Source organism: Cololabis saira, chromosome 9 (genome assembly GCF_033807715.1).
Source record: "Cololabis saira isolate AMF1-May2022 chromosome 9, fColSai1.1, whole genome shotgun sequence".
Classification (NCBI taxonomy): domain Eukaryota; kingdom Metazoa; phylum Chordata; class Actinopteri; order Beloniformes; family Belonidae; genus Cololabis; species Cololabis saira.
The window spans coordinates 4,635,430-4,653,691 of NC_084595.1; the positions used below are offsets into that span (position 1 = coordinate 4,635,430).

General features: G+C 39.0%; 1 long non-coding RNA gene across 2 annotated transcripts in view; it reads right to left on the bottom strand.

The window, feature by feature from the left end:
• LOC133451365 (uncharacterized) overlaps positions 1-18,262 on the bottom strand; it is a 245,215-nt gene that overhangs the window by 15,603 nt on the left and 211,350 nt on the right. The window lies entirely within an intron of this gene.

The following is an 18,262-nucleotide window of genomic DNA, read 5'->3' on the forward strand; positions in this document are numbered from 1 at the left end:
TTTGCAATTACAGGCTGAGCCTACTGTTAGTTTTAAACTGTAAAAAGTGGGGGGGACCAAAAACATGATTTTGAAAAGACGGGGGGACATGCCCCCCCCTGTTGCACCGGGGCACTCACGGTGTTTAGCGCAGTAACGGCGTGCTGCCACTCACTCGCGCTTTATTTTATACTATTTATATACTTTTTCTACTTTTACTGTGACCTACCAAATAATGTAGTTTTTACTTGTCCTCCACCTCATCCTCAACATTTCGATCTCAGATCTCAGTGAAATTCAGTGGCACGGTTGCTCGACACGTCTCATTCATTCTGACGCCAAACAGGCTGCAGGAAGCCGCTGCGCATGCTCAGCAGGCTCATCCATGTGCAAATACTACTTTGCATTACCCTTTAAGGGTAAAAAGTGGGCGTGTAGAGGGCGGGATATGAGGCGGATTCAGCTGCGCAACCTTCCAGCTGGACTGTGATTTATAAAGCGAACATTGCGTGCACATGGTTTTATAGATCCGGATTTTTTTTGCGCCCGCCATTTTCGGCTTTTGGTGTAAGTGCACTTTTAGTATGAATCCTACGCAGTCCATTTTAAATGAGGCCCCTGGACACTGAACTCTGCTTCCCAACTGATCCATCCACCAACCTGCGACCAGACCTCGTGCTGTGGTCGGCCTCGATCAAGCACGTTTAGGGCCAATCCCAATACACCCCCTACTTTCTACCACTAGCCCTCACTCACTACAACTAGCCCTAAAAATGAAGCCACAAACCGTAGGCCCCTTGTAATGTTCCCTAGGGATTGGGACACCACTTGCTACGTCACTGCGTGGTTTACGTTCGGGTACGTAAGCGACTGCGTAGTTACGTTTGCACAAACGTCACACCATATCAGGAAGCCCAGAGCTAAAAGCTGTTTTAATTTCTGCTGTAGCGCTGTTAATATGCCACTTTATTACGTTTTTATATTTTTTCCAGGCGTAAAAGTAACCGTTAAGATCCCCAACCTGGGCTCAGTTTATCCAAACAACGCATGTTAAGAAATTTGCTCCGATGTTTTCAGGATGAGAAGAGCCGCCGGCTCGGGAGCTGATTTATGCTTCTGCGTTAAATCGACGCGGAGCCTACGCCGTAGGGTACGGCGTACGGCGCGCGTCGCCGCGTAACCTACGCCGTAAGCTCTGCGTTGGTGTAACGCGGAACCATAAATCAGCCTTTATTCTGGCGAGATCTGAAGATACAACGCAATAACAAGCAAGCGAGTGATTATGTACATTCACTGAGTGAATATTATGAAAGTAAAATATATCTCTCGCTAGAAATGTAATCAAAACGCATTTTTATGCAGAAACTAACTCAAAATATTGATTTTATTCACTAAAAATTAGAAATGTCCGCCATGTTTTTTTGATATACAAGATTTAATTCATAAAGATTTAAGTTCAGTTTTAGATTTACTACACACTTCTGCTTTGAAAGTTCCTTAATTGGACATTATTAGCAAATACAATAGCTTTTTAAGTTTTATGCGGATGACGCCCTGCTAATGGTGCACGTAACAACAGCAACTGTCATCCGTCCCCTTAAATTTTAAGCTAAATGTTGAATGTCGAACCATGCAATTCATTTGTTCCGTGACAACAGTTTTGAATAGAATCTGCCATTGGCAAGCAGTCTGGAAGTCCTATTCAACGGAGACCTATACTGAAATCTCTAAAGTATTCCCCTTAAATATGAGAATAATATAAGTTGTTTACAGCCGTAGAGAAGCCAGATCACTTCACTCTGACCATTATCCAGTGGCCATGGTTAATGTTTAAATTAATTAAAAAAATATTAAGGTTTCATCACATCTGGAGGAAAAGTTTCACATTGATACAAAGTTTTCACATAGGTTTGTACGTCACATTGCACATCCTCTTCCAGGTCTGAACCCTTATGAACCCGGCATCCATGTCACAAAGGGTTCCCTTTTTGAATTCAGTTAGAAACTTGCCTTCTCACAAATATTCATGCGATGATGGCAGAAGATGAAAATTCTGCTGATGCTGAAAATCAGAGCATTCAATCAACTTTACTACAAACACTAAAGTCCTCAAAGATTCCTCAAGATAGCAATTATAACTGTGAAATGGCACTGAAGCAAGAGATGTGAAATGACAATTACTGTTGTGACACTAAGAGAGGTTTAGGGAAAAGAACTTGACATGGAAAAGTTAAACAAAAAAGAAGAGCAGAGTAGAAGTGTAATGTCTGCTTAAGTCAATTTACATTACAAACAGCAGTGTAACACCCACAGTGCAAACTCCAAAGAGACTGTCCGAAATTCGCCTAACCCAGCTGTCCACAGTGTCACTACGATTTCCAGACACAGGGTATGAGGGACCGAATAGTCAAGAATAATCAATTATTAAAACCTACTTAAAAAGACTGATAACAGATAAAGATCGGTGTATCTATCTTTCCATCTTTCCTCTGGGAGATCTAAGACCGACAGTCGTCACTGAAACTACATTTACACGATGCTGAGGGTCTGAAACAGTTCACGGTGCCCCTAAGTTGACCCTCTTTTTGGACAAAACTTCACTAAAGGGTTGAAGCAGAAATCTTAATCTTGACAATGCACTTTAAGTGGCTCCCACTTTAAAAGGTGGTCAAGTTCATCACTAATTATAAATCGCAAAAGTTCTGTCAGTTCTGTCTGGCGACACTTCCAACATAAATACTTCACACAAACCAGTTTCTGAGTCTGAACAAGTAGTCACATTGCAAAACCGGAGAAACAGAGGCATTAAAACAAGAAAAAACAAGAAGTGCTTTCCAATAATGCAACACAATGTGGCTTTGATGAATGTAGTTTGATGAATTTTTCTGACATGCACACTGACTTGTCTGGAGGCTCCGCTAGATCAACTGGCCCCTTGAAGATGTCAACGATGATGACATCAAACAGTTGCGTGCACGCTTCCTTGAAGAACAATATTCACTCCTACTTTAGTTTGAGAAGGATGCAACTGCTGGATAAAAATTGCCTCATGCGTCAAGACATACTTGACGTTAGTAGAATATTTATGTCAAATAAATACAATTCCCAAACTGAGTTCATCAGTGCGGTTCATCTCACATACCAACTGGCATGCATCCACACAACTGAATGCTTTGGGAGGAAATAAATGAAGTAGAGGAAGTGTGAAAGAAAAAGAGAGGATTTATTAGTTGCATGCTCGAAATCCAAAGTACAAACTATTGCATTCTACTTGTTAAGTCTCTACAAAACCTACTTTGACTCTTTGCCAAATGCACATCAATGAATGGGGAGGCCAGGGAATATTTCATTACCTATGATCAGAGGACTCTCGCTGAGTCAGCAAAAAAAATAATGAAAAGTTAACTTTCCTCTCCGTGTCTTAGCTGCATCAGGGATTCAGATATCTGCTCTTCTGCAGGGATTCCGTGAGGTGTTCACTTCAAGGACAGATGAGCACCTTGGATGTCTGGTACAACATCAAAGGTGAAGCTATGAATGGCTGCATTTGTTCTGCCTGTCTCTCTCCGTCTCGGGAGGAGGCCTTACATCGCCCCTGAATGGAGATTCCATCAACACACGGCCACTTCTCAGCTTCACTCTGATTAACACCCTTTTAACTTCTATTTCAAAATGATGCAGTGTTTTTTGTGAGTGGCATACCGGCCGGCCCAACAACCTGCTTTTGGGAATTACAAGATTAATGGTCACTGATGAAAAAGGAATGAAGGATGCACTTGCCCCGGTACCATAAGTCACACTGCTTAACCTCCCACCTGGTTCTGCGGAGCTAGCCGGAGGTTAATCGAGGGAAACTGTGATTATTAAGGTGGCAGCTGAAGGATCGGCCAGCTAAACAGGTCTTGGGAAAAGGCCAGTTTTGACAGTTGACACATTGCCCAAAGCCTAAATGCTACAACGACTTGCAACAGCAACTATGAAGATTAAAAGGGGACAACAAGACACTGTTGAACTTAATACAAATCACATTTTTTGCATCCGATCATATTTACCAGAGGTTTTCAACTGGTTTTGTCCCAGGGAACACCATTATAACCAAGGCCCCGTTTACACGGAGCAAAAACGGAGGTGTTTTCATGCGTTTTGGGTGTTCGTTTACACGAAAACGAAGCTCAAAGTCACTAAAAACGATCATTTCTGAAAACTCCGGCCAAAGTGGAGATTTTCAAAAACTCTGTTTTCACGTTTGCGTCTAAACCGAGGAAAACAGAGATTTAGGCTTCAGAACGTCACATTATGAGACAGAAACGTCACCAGCGTCATGAGTGACACCTGCGTTTACAATTAGTTTGTAACCGTCAATATTTTCTTGTATTTTACCTGTTTTATATTCTAAAGTCACACTTAAAAGTAACTCCACTTCTCTGTCACTCCAAACGAAAGACTCTCGTTCCATCTTGGAAGTAAAGCCTGAATTATTGTACGTATCGTACGGTGTTCGTCGCCGCGTACCCTACACCGTAGGCTCTGCGTTGGTGTAACGCGGGACCATAATTCAGGCTTAAATGGAAGTTACACGTGTCATTTGTTGATGTTTTTTTCAGGATTCTGATTGGCTGGCATGACGTTAACAGCGTATTTATGCGGATTCGTGTAAACGAAGAGATTTTGAAAACGATCTCGCGTAAACGATGGAATTTTTCAAAACGTAGAGGGGGAAATATCCGTTTTTGTAAATACCCGGCTATGTGGAAACGGGGCCCAAGAAGCAACTTGGGGACCAACTGCTTTTGGGGATGTTTGTTTTATTTTGCACCTTGATTGGTCACATCCGCAGGACAGCGCGGGAAATTCCGGGCCCGAATTTCCCGCGCTGTCAAATGACGCTGCATGCGTGTTCTCCCCATTCTCCCGTGCCGGCTTCGCTGTTGGCTGCAGTACCCCCAACGACCGTCGTGGCCTATAAAGTATGGGCCTATATAGGCTATTTATTAGCATCAGTGTATATTTTTATTTGCACATTTTGCTATAAAAAACAAAACAAAAAAAAGTCAATGAAAAATGAACAATAGTAAGCCAAGAGGGCTTATAATATTACAAAGTTCACTCTCACTCATTTGACCTCATGTGGATGGGTAAATCATTCACAAAAATGAATAGTAAATGGAAAATAAATCCATTATCTATCTATCCATTATCTATACCCGCTTTATCCCTTGCGGGGTCACGGGGGTCTGCTGGAGCCTATCCCAGCTATTTTCAGGTGAGAGGCAGGGGTTACACCCTGGACAGGTCACCAGTCCATCGCAGGGCCACAAATACAGACAAACAACCATGCTCACAACAACACTCACGCTCACACCTACGGGCAATTAAGAATCACCAATTAACCTACTATGCATGTTTTTGGACTATGGGAGGAAGCTGGAGTACCCGGAGGGAACCCACGCAAGCACGGGGAGAACATGCAAACTCCACACAGAAAGACCCTGCCGGGCCTGGGAGTCGAACCGGGGACCTTCTTGCTGTGAGGCAACAGTGCTAACCATTAAGTCTAAATAAATACTGTATTTTCTGGACTATAAGCCGCACCTGCATACAAGCCGCACCCACTCTATTTAAAAAAATAATAATTAAAAAAAGATATACAAGCCGCATCCGCGCTATTTAAAAAAAAAAGATATGCAAGCCACAGATATTTATGTTGTTAGATTAGATATTTACTACATGTACAGAAGGATTTTGAACTGTAAATTATGTACATGTTTGTACCTAAATAGATCTTTCCTAACAGTGTCTTTTAACACGGCAGCAACTTTGCTGATTAAAACTGGACAGAACCAAGATAAAATAACCTCTATTTATCTGTTTGAAATCTGCTTCTATCTACTTCTATCTGCTAAAGAAGAAGTAGCATATTCTTCTTTGCATTTATTTTGTCTTAGTTTTGATTCTAATTCCGGTTAGCGCGCCCCCTAGCGGTGGAAGAAAAATCCACAGAATAACCGCACCTTTGTATAAGCCGCATGGTTGAAAACCTATGGAAAAAGTAGCGGCTTATAGTCCAGAAAAATACGGTATATATTTTTTAAATTATTGTTTTCCATTTACAATTTCACAGACCACCTGCAATACCGCCACGGACCACCGGAGGGCCGCGGACCACCGGTTGACAAACCCCGATATAAACTTACACATCAGTTAAATAAATGGAGGGTATCATGTCCACTGGTGGCGATGCATCTGTCGCCAATCTAACAGTAATAAGTGCAGAACTCTCGCAGTAATTGTGCTTCTTATCTGCAGCTGAAACCTTTACCTTCGCTGAATTCTGCAGGCAATTGCATATTTTATCACGACTTCGTTCCCTTCAACCCACATTGTTAGAGGTGGACCCCTGTGTAATTCTGTGATTAATAATGGATGTAGAGTGAAGCTGACGGAGTGACTGAGTGATGGGCCGACTGCCGGGGGAATGCGACGCTGATGAAGGTCTTTCCTGTCAATGCCACTCTTTTCACTCATATAAAAGAACTGTAGTTTTATATGCAGGTTACTCATCAATGCAGTAAGCAACATGGCTTTTAGTAAGACGGTATTTAGAGAAAAGGTACATACACAACAACTAAATGGACAAATACCTTGTTTGACATTGCCTCGATAAAAGCACTCAAACATTGCCGACAGTAATCAGTGGCGTCAATTCAGTCAAAGGTAAGGTACGGCAAGGTTACGAGTCACAGATCTTAACTAGAGTATCAATCAACACGTCCAGCAAATACTCATCACAGAAGTTTATGTAGCTTATCTGTGTGGTCAAGAAAACTGGAACTTTTTCAAATGCAGTCTCGCTCACTGCAAAAACTCTAAATCTTACCAGGAATATTTGTCTTATTTCTAGTTAAAATGTCTCATTTTTAGTCAAGAAAAAAAGTCACATTACACTTAAAACAAGTCGTCGTTACCAGAAAAATAACTTATTTGACCATTTTCACCTGTTTCAAGTAAATTTTCACTTGAAATAAGTAGAAAAATCTGCCAGTGGGACAAGATTTATCTTCTTATTACAAGCAAAAAAAAATCTTGTTCCACTGGCAGATTTTTTCCACTTATTTTAAGTGAAAATCTACTTGAAACAGGTGAAAATTGTTGTTTTTGAGTCTTGTCTTAAATGTAATGAGATTTTTTTTGACTAAAAATTTGAAATTTTAACTAGAAATAAGACAAATATTCTTGTTAAGATTTTGAGTTTTTGCAGTGTATAATAACTAGTGAAATCGATCATGTTGTTCTGATTTGCATCTGTAGTTATTCTATATGTATTAAGTAATAGAATAATCAATACAAATAGACACAGAGTAATTCCATAAATGCATTTAAAAAACAAACATTTACATTTTCCCTTGAAGCCGAGGTGTGGCGGCTGCCGTACCTTCATACCCGACTGACGCCCCTGACATTAATGAACCCAAACATTTATCACAGCCTTTCAACGTACAGTAAAGACCAAAAGTTTGGACAAACGTCACCATTTGTTTGAATGAGAAGGTGTGTCCAAACTTTTGGTCAGTTATGTATGATTTACTTTATTCATTCATTTAAAACTATGATTCCAACTGACTGAGTTATTCTTCCTTAAGCGGTGGGGATTGTGTTTGTTTTCAGGGTCAGAAAGGCTGTGCTACAACGAAAGAGCACTTTCAGGTAATTCCTCTTTCTGCAGAATCCCTTTGGGGCAAACGTGTACCTGTGCTTAATCTGCAGGCCTGGGAGAACAAAGAACAAATAAAAGAGGCCAAATCTAATCTTATTTCAGGCTCACGGTTTGATTCAATCCCACAACTTTGAGTCATGTCGTACCACCTGCTTTGAGAAGAGATCACGTTCTTCATTTGAAAAACTGGGAGACAGATTGAAGGTTACATCTTTTTTTGTCCTAAACTGGGTATTTTTAAGAATGCTATACAGTATAGTTTTAAGTAGCTCAGCATTAGACTATGTTAAAAGTAGGATTAGAGTTAGGTAAAAACATGAAGGAAGATAAGTAAATGACCTGGGGCCTCATCTATAAAGCTTGCTTGCACACAAAAAGGGCATGAAAGATGCGCAAGCCACCTTCTACGCAAAGGCTGGGATCTAAAAAGAAAAAACTAACCGAAAAATCTGCGTATCCCTACGGCAACCCTGACCCTCCCGTAAGAACTTACTTAAGACACGGGGAACTGGCGACGCAGGCGGTGAGGTGGTGAAATGAAGCCAGATTCATGTCATACTCTTAATAATGTCATCACATATCACAACATATATCAGACTTATAATAAAATAGCGCTGATCGTGTCCCTCTGTGTTTGAACCTCAGCGTCAGTCAGGACTCTGCTGCTGCAGCCACGGTGCAGGACACGCCGGGAACCTCCTAGTCACCCACCGCTTTAGGACAGAACAAATGAGGGGCTTCGTAGAGCGTTTAGGGGCTCTACGAAGCCCCTAAAGGGACACAGAATTTTTTTCATATATATATAATGAGTTTTACGCGCGTGTGAAACCTTTACGTGCAGGTGTAAGCTTAAATTATGGTTCCGCGTTAAAACAACGCAGAGCCTACGGCGTAGGGTACGCGGCGACGCGCACCTACGCCGTAGGCTCTGCGTTGGTGACGCGGAACCATAAATCAGCCCTGAGGGGAGAGGGGAGGAGGGGAGGAGGGGGAGTGTCTTGATGATTTTCAATTACAGGCTGATCCTACCGTTAGTTTTTAAACTGTAAAAAGTGGGGGGGACAAAAACATGATTTTGAAAAGACGGGGGTACATGTCCCCCCTGTTGCACCGTGGCACTCACGGCGTTTAGCGCAGCAATGGCGTGCTGCCACTCACTCGCTTTATTTTATACTATTTATATACTTTTTCTACTTTTACTGTAACCACCAGATAATGTGGTTTTCCTGTCCTCCACCTCATCCTCAACATTTCGATCTCAGATCTCAGTGAAATTCAGTGGCAGGGTGGCTCGACACGTGTCATTCATTCTGACGCCAAACAGGCTGCAGGAAGCCGCTGCGCATGCTCAGCAGGCTCATTCATATACAAATACTACTTTGCATTACCCTTTTAAGGTAAAAGGTGGGCGTGTAGAGGGCGGGATATGAGGCAGATCCAGCTGCGCAACCTTCCAGCTGGACTGCGATTTATAAAGCGAACATTGCGTGCAAGTGTGCATGCACATGGTTTTATAGATCCGGATTTTTTTTTGCGCCTGCCATTTTCGGCTTTTGGGTTTACATGCACTTTTAGTATGACTCCTACACACTCCATTTTACATGAGGCCCCTGCTCTGGTATTGTGTCTTTTTAATCTTATTCAGGTTTAACAAAGCACTTTAAAATGTGTTTCTCATTTACTTATTCACAAAAATGCACTCAGACAACTCACGCTGATTCTATTATCTATTCATTCTCAAAACACGAGCGCTTTGTGTTTTCAATCATACCCGGATGAACATACGGGGGTAACGTGGGGGTCAGTGTACCGGCCGAGGAAACTACAGCGTTGCTGGTGATCAGTCTGCTCACCTTCCAGTAACAGGTAACAGCTGTTAACCGTGTACAGCAGCTCCCTACGTACAACTGAGATATAATCACACAGAAACTCATTCATTTATAAATATGAGTCCAAATTCAACCATAACTGATAACGACTGCATAACATGTGCAAATGTGTAGGACTAGAGGTGAAAAGTTAAACATCTAAAGATGAATGAAGAAACCCTGGACAATAAAATGTGTATAATTATATATAAATGGAAAAAAAAATAAACTGGCAAGTAGCAATGGCTTCTTATATCAACTGGTTGCCATGACTCCATGAGTTATTATGACTGTAAACAGTAAAGGTGGCATCACAAAAAATGCAATGTCACTTCAGTATTTTTCTTCATGTACTCCTTACACTGAAAAAAATAAATCTAAGCGCATGTAAATATAACATATTTACTTTTCCTTTAACAATTTTAATCTATTGGGCAGATTGACCAACGTTTAGATGAAACATGCTTTATTTGTTTAAGTAGAAACCACAGTAAGAAATATCTTGCTTGATCTACTTTAAAAAAATTAAGGCAACTTTTTCGCATAAGATTTTTATGTAGATCAAGAAACACTAGTCTTTGTATAAACTACTTAATTTACTACTCATTTGCAAGTAAAGTCAACTTAATTTTGGTAAATAAAGTAAACTTAACACAATTAAGTTGACTGTACTTGTAAAATGTATTATTTACATACAAAAAATTAAGTAGTTTATACAAAGACTAGTCTTTCTTGATCTACATAATAATCTCATGCAAAAAGTTGACTTATTTCTTTTAAGTAGATCAAGCTCAATATTTGTATGAGTGTATTCTCCTAGATAGCTGTGACCGAGGGTCAAAGTCCAAATTATTTCAAATTGCACTGGACAGTAATGTTAATAGTACTCATATTTACTGTAAATTTCAAAGAAGAAAACAACAATGTATTAACTTATTGTAGAAGGTCTGGAACATTGTTTACTGAGAGAAAGTCCCAGAGAGCTGGAAGCTGCAGCTCTTTGTGAGGCTGAAAGCAACGGCTCGGACACAGAGTGCAGCACCGCTAATCTTCAAATCCAAAAAGATTTCACAAACCCCTGTGGTTAGTCCAGGACAAAAGGTTTGCTTGCATCATGTCAAAATAGAGAGGCTAACATTTCAGAACCCACCAATGAGAGCTGACACCCAGAGCCAACATCCCGACTTCTAAAAGTTTTGCCTCATCAGAACTAAGTGTCTGCAGAGACGTTAATGGAGAACGAGTGATCAAAAGATGTCCTGACACAGAGAGAGAGGATTCCTGCACACTGAAGTGAACTTGCTGAGATGTTTGAAGGGTGCAGAGTGGGAAAGAAGCTTGTTGGACAGTTGGACACTGTCAGAATGTCTGTCTTACAAGGACACAAGGAAAAAAAAAAACACACTGCAAAAATCTTACCAGGAATATTTGTCTTATTTCTAGTTAAAATGTCTAATTTTTAGTCAAAAAATCTCATTACACTTAAAACAAGAGTCATCACCAGAAAAATAACTTGTTATTTGACAATTTTCACCTGTTTCAAGTAAATGTTCACTTGAAATAAGTAGAAAAATCTGCCAGTGGGACAAGATTCTTTTGCTTGTAATGAGAAGATAAATCTTGTTTCATTGGCAGATTTTTTTCTACTTATTTCAATTGAAAATCTACTTGAAACGGGTGAAAATTGTCAAATAAGTTATTTTTTCTGGTAATGACTCTTGTTTTAAGTATAATGAGATTTTTTGACTAAAAATGAGACATTCTAACTAGAAATAATACAAATATTCTTGTTAAGATTTCGAGTTTTTGCAGTGTATTCTGCAGCTTTTGGGCAAGAATGATTTTTAGTAAATGAAAGTTTAAGTAAATGTTCACTTGAAATAAGTAGAAAAATCTGCCAGTGGGACAAGATTTATCTTCTCATTACAAGCAAAAAAAATCTTTGTTCCACTGGCAGATTTTTTCTACTTATTTTAAATGAAAATCTACTTGAAACAGGTGAAAATTATTGTTTTTTCCAGTGATAAGTCTTGTTTTAAGTGTAATGAGATTTTTTTTTAACTAGTCTAGAAATAAGACCAATATTCTTGTTAAGATTTTGAGTTTTTGCAGTGCAACAACACACCAAACAAACAAAAAAAATAAGTATTTAGTTTCTAAAATACACTTTGTTTTATTTCTTTTCATTTTGGGCACATTGAACATGAATATTGAGATCATTTATATCCAACAGCTGAGTCTAAGCTTGTTTTTAACGGTTTGTCTTTGCTAATTAACGCTCCATGATCTAGCGTCCCTCACATCCTGTTTATCTAGAACTCTGTGGAGTTCAGTTAAAGCCTTCAGGTCCATCCTGCCGCTGTATCCAGGTCTACCAAAAAGAAACGGGCAAATGAATAACCTACAATCTCTGAAGTTAATGTTCTGCTTCTCTGCCTTTTGTCTCAGCAGGTGCTGATGTCCAACGTGGGGCATCAATGGGTTAATAAGAGCTCTGGTGTGATGAGAAATCTGTTCCCACCTGAGTCGTCTCAGTCTGCTGCTCCAGTCCAGTCTCCTGTGACGTACAAGTTCTGGTAACCCTTTTTACAGTACAGTTTCACTTTAATTCATGGGTAAATATCAGGTCATTATTTCTGTACTTAAAGCAGCACTATGTAACTTTTCCACCTTAATCTAATATTTCATCATCATCATTGTGATGGAACATCAACTTCTGCATCGCCTTCACTGGCACTATGTAACTTTGAGGAGCATGGTAGGAACCCTGCCACACTACTGGTAAAGCACTACCGCTTTTGTCCAAAGGACCCGCCAAACTCAACAAAAGCTGAAAGTTACATAGTGCTGCTTTAACTAGAAATAAGACAAATATTCTTGTTAAGATTTGGAGTTTTTGCAGTGAAAGCAGGAGATCACACTGCAAAAACTCTAAATCTTACCAGAAATATTTGTCTTATTTCTAGTTAAAATGTCTCATTTTTAGTCAAACAATCTCATTACACTTAAAACAAGAGTCATTACCAGAAAAATAACTAGTTATTTGACAATTTTCACCTGTTTCAAGTAAATTTTCACTTGAAATAAGTAGAAAAATCTGCCAGTGGGACAAGATTTATCTTCTTATTACAAGCAAAAAAATCTTGTCCCACTGGCAGATTTTTCTACTTATTTTAAGTGAAAATCTACTTGAAACAGGTGAAAATTGTTGTTTTTTTCTAGTGATGAGTCTTGTTTTAAGTGTAATGACATTTTTTTGACAAAAGAAATTACACATTTTAAAGCGACACTACGTAAGTTTTCCAGCTTAATCTAATATTTCATCATCATCATTGTGATGGAACATCAACTTCCAACAGGTTTAATGAACCTCTGTCATGGTCTGAGGGGTCTGTATCGCCTTCACTGGCACTATGTAACTTTGAGGAGCATGGTAGGAACCCTGCCACACTACTGGTAAAGCACTACCGCTTTGGTCCAAAGGAGCCGCCAAACTCAACAAAAGGATATAACTGATCTCAATATTCATGTTCAATGTGCCCAAAATGAAAAGAAATAAAATAAAAAGTGTATTTTAGAAACTAAATTCTTATTTTTTTTGTTTGTTTGGTGTGTTGTTGCACTGCAAAAACTCAAAATCTTAACAAGAATATTTGTCTTATTTCTAGTTAAAAAAAAATCTCATTACACTTAAAACAAGACAAGGCTTATAAGGAAATAAAGTTATTTACACACTTTTCTTTTAGTTCTTTCACAGCTTTCCTCAAACTTCTGGGGGGAATATCTGGCTCTTTAGCTGCTCGGTGCCCACAATACTCACCGGATAATCATTAATTCAGGCTGTCTCCCTTTTGCTGTTGGGCAGGTGGTGAGCACACTGCAGAAACTCAATCTTAACAAGAATAGTTCTTATTTCTAGTTGAAATGTCTCATTTTTAGTCAAAAGAAATCTCATTACACTTAAAACAAGACTCATGACTGGAAAAAACAACAATTTTCACCTTTTACAAGTAGATTTTCACTTAAAATAAGTATAAAAATCTGCCAGTGGAACAAGATTTTTTTGCTTGTAATGAGAAGATAAATCTTGTCCCACTGGCAGATTTTTCTACTTATTTCAAGTGAAAATTTACTTGAAACAGGTGAAAATTGTCAAATAAGTTATTTTTCTGGTAATGAAAGTTACATTGTGCTGCTTTAATGAGGAAGTACCAGGTAATATTATGGAAACAACACACGCTTTCTTTTACAGTCCAGTTTCACTTTAATTACTGAGTAAAAGCCAGGTAAACATGTCTGTACTTATTGGGTAAATACTTAGGAAATAGAATTACTAGGCAAGTAACTACAAGGTAAGTACCTGCCAATTACCAGGTAAAACATGGTAACTATCAGGTTAATAACAAGGTCAATAGAGTCATTTACACCCTCGGGGGTACATGCACCAATCCATTGATAATACATAAATCAATAATGAATGGGTAAATACCCGGTAGTTATCCATGAAATGTATAGTAAATACAAGGTAACTACATGGTCATTGAAGTGTAATTAGCTGGTAACTACCTCAAATATAGGTTATAATTTCCTGGTAGTTTGCAGAAAAATACTTAGTAATTACCTGGTACTTACTTAGAAATAATTCATGTAATTTCAGAGTAATTACACGGTAAATTGACTGGTAGTTACCGATATTAACCTAGTAAATACCTTTAATTCCCCTCATAGTTCCCATCTAATGTCTTTGTAATTACCTAGTAATGTTTAGTTTAAACAACCAGGTATTTACCATGTAATTACATGGTAAATACACATAATTACATGGTACAAGAAAATATGTAATAATTACCTAGTACTTACCGGGTAAATTACCTGGTAGTTACCATGTAATTAACTTGTAAATAGAAGGTACTACTAGGTAATTACAGTGTAATTACCATGGTATTACCTGGTTATTACTAGGGATGGGCGGTATGGACTAAAAAATGTATCACGATAATTTCTGGCATTTATCCCGATAACGATAAAAATGACGATAAAAAAAATACCAATTCAACTCCATCTTTGTAAATATAAATCTATCTCGCTCTCAGATCCGCCATGTTTGTTACACAAAAACCTCATCAACGGGAATTTATCCTTCCTTCCTTCCTTCCTTCCTTCCTTCCTTTCTGGCTCATTTCCTTCCTTCCTTCCTTCCTTCCTTCCTTCCTTCCTTCCTTCCTTCCTTCCTTCCTTCCTTCCTTCCTTCCTTCCTTCCTTCCTTCCTTCCTTCCTTCCTTCCTGGCTCATTTCCTTCCTTCCTTCCTTCCTTCCTTCCTTCCTTCCTTCCTTCCTTCCTTCCTTCCTTCCTTCCTTCCTTCCTTCCTTCCTTCCTTCCTTTCTGGCTCATTTCCTTCCTTCCTTCCTTCCTTCCTTCCTTCCTTCCTTCCTTCCTTCCTTCCTTCCTTCCTTCCTTCCTTCCTTCCTTCCTTCCTTCCTTCCTTCCTTTGTTCCTTCCTTTGTTCCTTCCTTCCTTTCTTTCTGGCTCATTTCCTTCCTTCCTTCCTTCCTTCCTTCCTTCCTTCCTTCCTTCCTTCCTTCCTTCCTTCCTTCCTTCCTTCCTCTTCCTTCCTTCCTTCCTTCCTTCCTTCCTTCCTTCCTTCAGCTTTACACAAAAACATCATCAACGTGAATTTATTGTTTTTACCGTGAGATACAAATTCTTACCGTGGGGAATTTTTTTGACGGCTTATCGTGAACGGTAAAATATCACCCATTCCTAGTTATTACTGTACTGTAAAAGAAAAGGTTACCAAAGTTCCACTATCTAACCGACCTGAGGAGGGTCGGTTTGTCAAATGCAGAAAGCAGCAACTTCTATCTAGTGGAGCACGGCTTTCATATATTATCTTAGAAGAAGTGATGGAAATGATGAACAGCATTTTTATATCTCTGTGTGGAAAAGCCAGGAAATATGTGATTATTTTCAAGAATGGGAAATTCCTCTACTCAAAGTCATCCATCCTTGATGGAAAAGAAAAAAAAAAAGCTGTTATCTTTGGGCTTCAAATGATTGAAGGAAATCCTGTTACGCTTTGATAAAGTGCTGGTCAGGGAATGACTGGATGAAAGCACAGACGTATCAAATATTTGAACTTTGAGGATAAATGACTGGTTATGGCACAGAATTAAGATGCCTGGGATTGTTTGCCGGGATGTGATTGTGAATTCAACCCCATGGAGCGGAGAATTGCAAGAGCTCGGTAGAAGACTCTCTGATTATCTTGAGGGGTCTTTTTTTTATGCTCTGCTTTGTTGTTTCAGAGATCAATGTAAGGATTTGTGCATGGCAGGAATCCTCAAACCTGCTCCCGTCGACATGTTGGTTTTGGCAGAGACAGCGGCGTACACTGTCTAGTATCAGAAAATGAGAAGAAGTGGAATAGAGTTTAGATTGGTAAGTATGTGTTGTTTGTGTGTGTTGGAAAGCAGAGATGAAGTCAAACATTTGTGAAGAATGTTATCAGCCGCCTCCATCTGCAGCAGGGCTAAGAAGAATAAGAAACAGCCTGCTAAATGTTACACAAACGCTGGCACCCTTACAGATCATTGAAGTAAGGTTTTATTCTCCCCTGAATACTGATTATATAAAAAGCAGTTTTCTGTTGTATATCTGCATGCATTTAGGATGTCATTATGTGAAACACAACGGGAGGAAAATAATTTATTTTAAAGGCACATTCTAAAATAGGCTGGGTAGCCAAATGAATGCATAATAATTTCATTGCAGGCATGTTAAAATAATTCAACCCGTCTTGTAGGGCTGGGCGATATATCGAGATTTTAATATATATCGATATATTTTCAAACGCGATATGGTACGAGACAATATCGTTTATATCGATTTAAAAAAAAAATATATATATATATTTTTTTGATTTTGATATAGCTTATTTTGTGACAGATTGACTTAAATGTTTTATTTGAGATTTGCACAAATGTTTTGTTATTTGCACAACTGTCAACCTCAGTGGAAAAGTCTGCCTGTTACTGTCTACATTGTATTAATTGCACAGTGTATTTTAATTTAAACATTATGCAGGAAAGGGATATTTGTTTTATTTCATTCAAGAAGCATTTTTATTCTATATATGCAGGCAGTTTATTTTCATTTCATTTGTTTTATACATTTTGATATTGTGCAGACCTCTGTTAATAAAGGAACCTGTGTGACATTTGGCACGAGGCTTTGTATTAAAACTGACTGTTTTTTTAAGGGTTTGCCTCAGAAAAAAATGAAGCTAACAGAGATGCTAACAGAGATGCTAACAGAGATGCTATGCTATAATGCTTTGGGGGAAACCCCAATTATGTCACAGAAAAAATATCGATATATATCGAGAATCGCCATTCAGCTAGAAAATATCGAGATATGACTTTTGGTCCATATCGCCCAGCCCTACTGTCTTGGGATAAAGATTCAACCCAGTCTCACATAAAAACGTACCCTGCCTACGTTGGTCCAAAGTGCAAAAACGTAGAGCGGTTACAATAATAACCCTTGAATTTTTACATTGTTAAATTTTTTCTGCCTATTCGTTTTGCGTCCAAGTCACGTGACTTTCAAGATTCTGGCCGTGACACCAAAAAACTTGGCGGACATTTCTAATTTTTTTGTGAAAAAAATCTATATTTTGAGTTAGTTTCTGCATAAAAATGCGTTTTGATTACAGGCATTTCATTGGTTAAAATTAATTTTCACACATTTAACAATTACATATTTAAAATATATTTACACAAAAGATTATAGATAAACATGTTGAATGCTATTAGATCAGCTCCAAGAGATTTCAAGATATTGAGAGCACAAGACCCACGAGACTGAAGACAGCCTGCAATAATGTGGCTGCAAGATGAAATACAACGCCAGGTTTAGATGGCAGACAAAGGGCCAAGAAAAGATGCAATAACATTCAAACCTAAGTCCCAGCTCAAGGTTTATCTCTCTCAGATTGTACCATCATCATCAATGCTTTTTGAGCAACAATGGGCTCCATGGATGAAGAGGACTAACAAAAAGCCACAGTGTCAAAACACAGAAATGCTGTAGAAACTTATAAGACAGAACTGGAGCTATTTGGCAAACCATAGTCACGGAATAATGAAGCCTTTAAAGAAAAAATACATACATACATACATACATACATACATACATACATACACACACACACACACACACACACACACACACACACACACACACACACACACACACACACACACACACACACACACACACACACACACACACACACACACACACACACACACACACACACACATACATGCACGCACGCACACACACAAACACACACACACAGCCACACATACATATACACACACATAGCCACACACACACACAGAGCCACACATACACACACACACAGCCACACATACATATACACACACATAGCCAGACATACATACACACACACACACACACACACACACAGTCACACATACATATACACGCACACACACACACATAGCCACACATACATATACACGCACACACACACACACACACATAGCCACACATACATATACACGCACGCACACACACATAGCCACACATACATATACACGCACGCACACACACACACACACACACACATATACATACACACAGCCACACATACATGCACACACACACACAGCC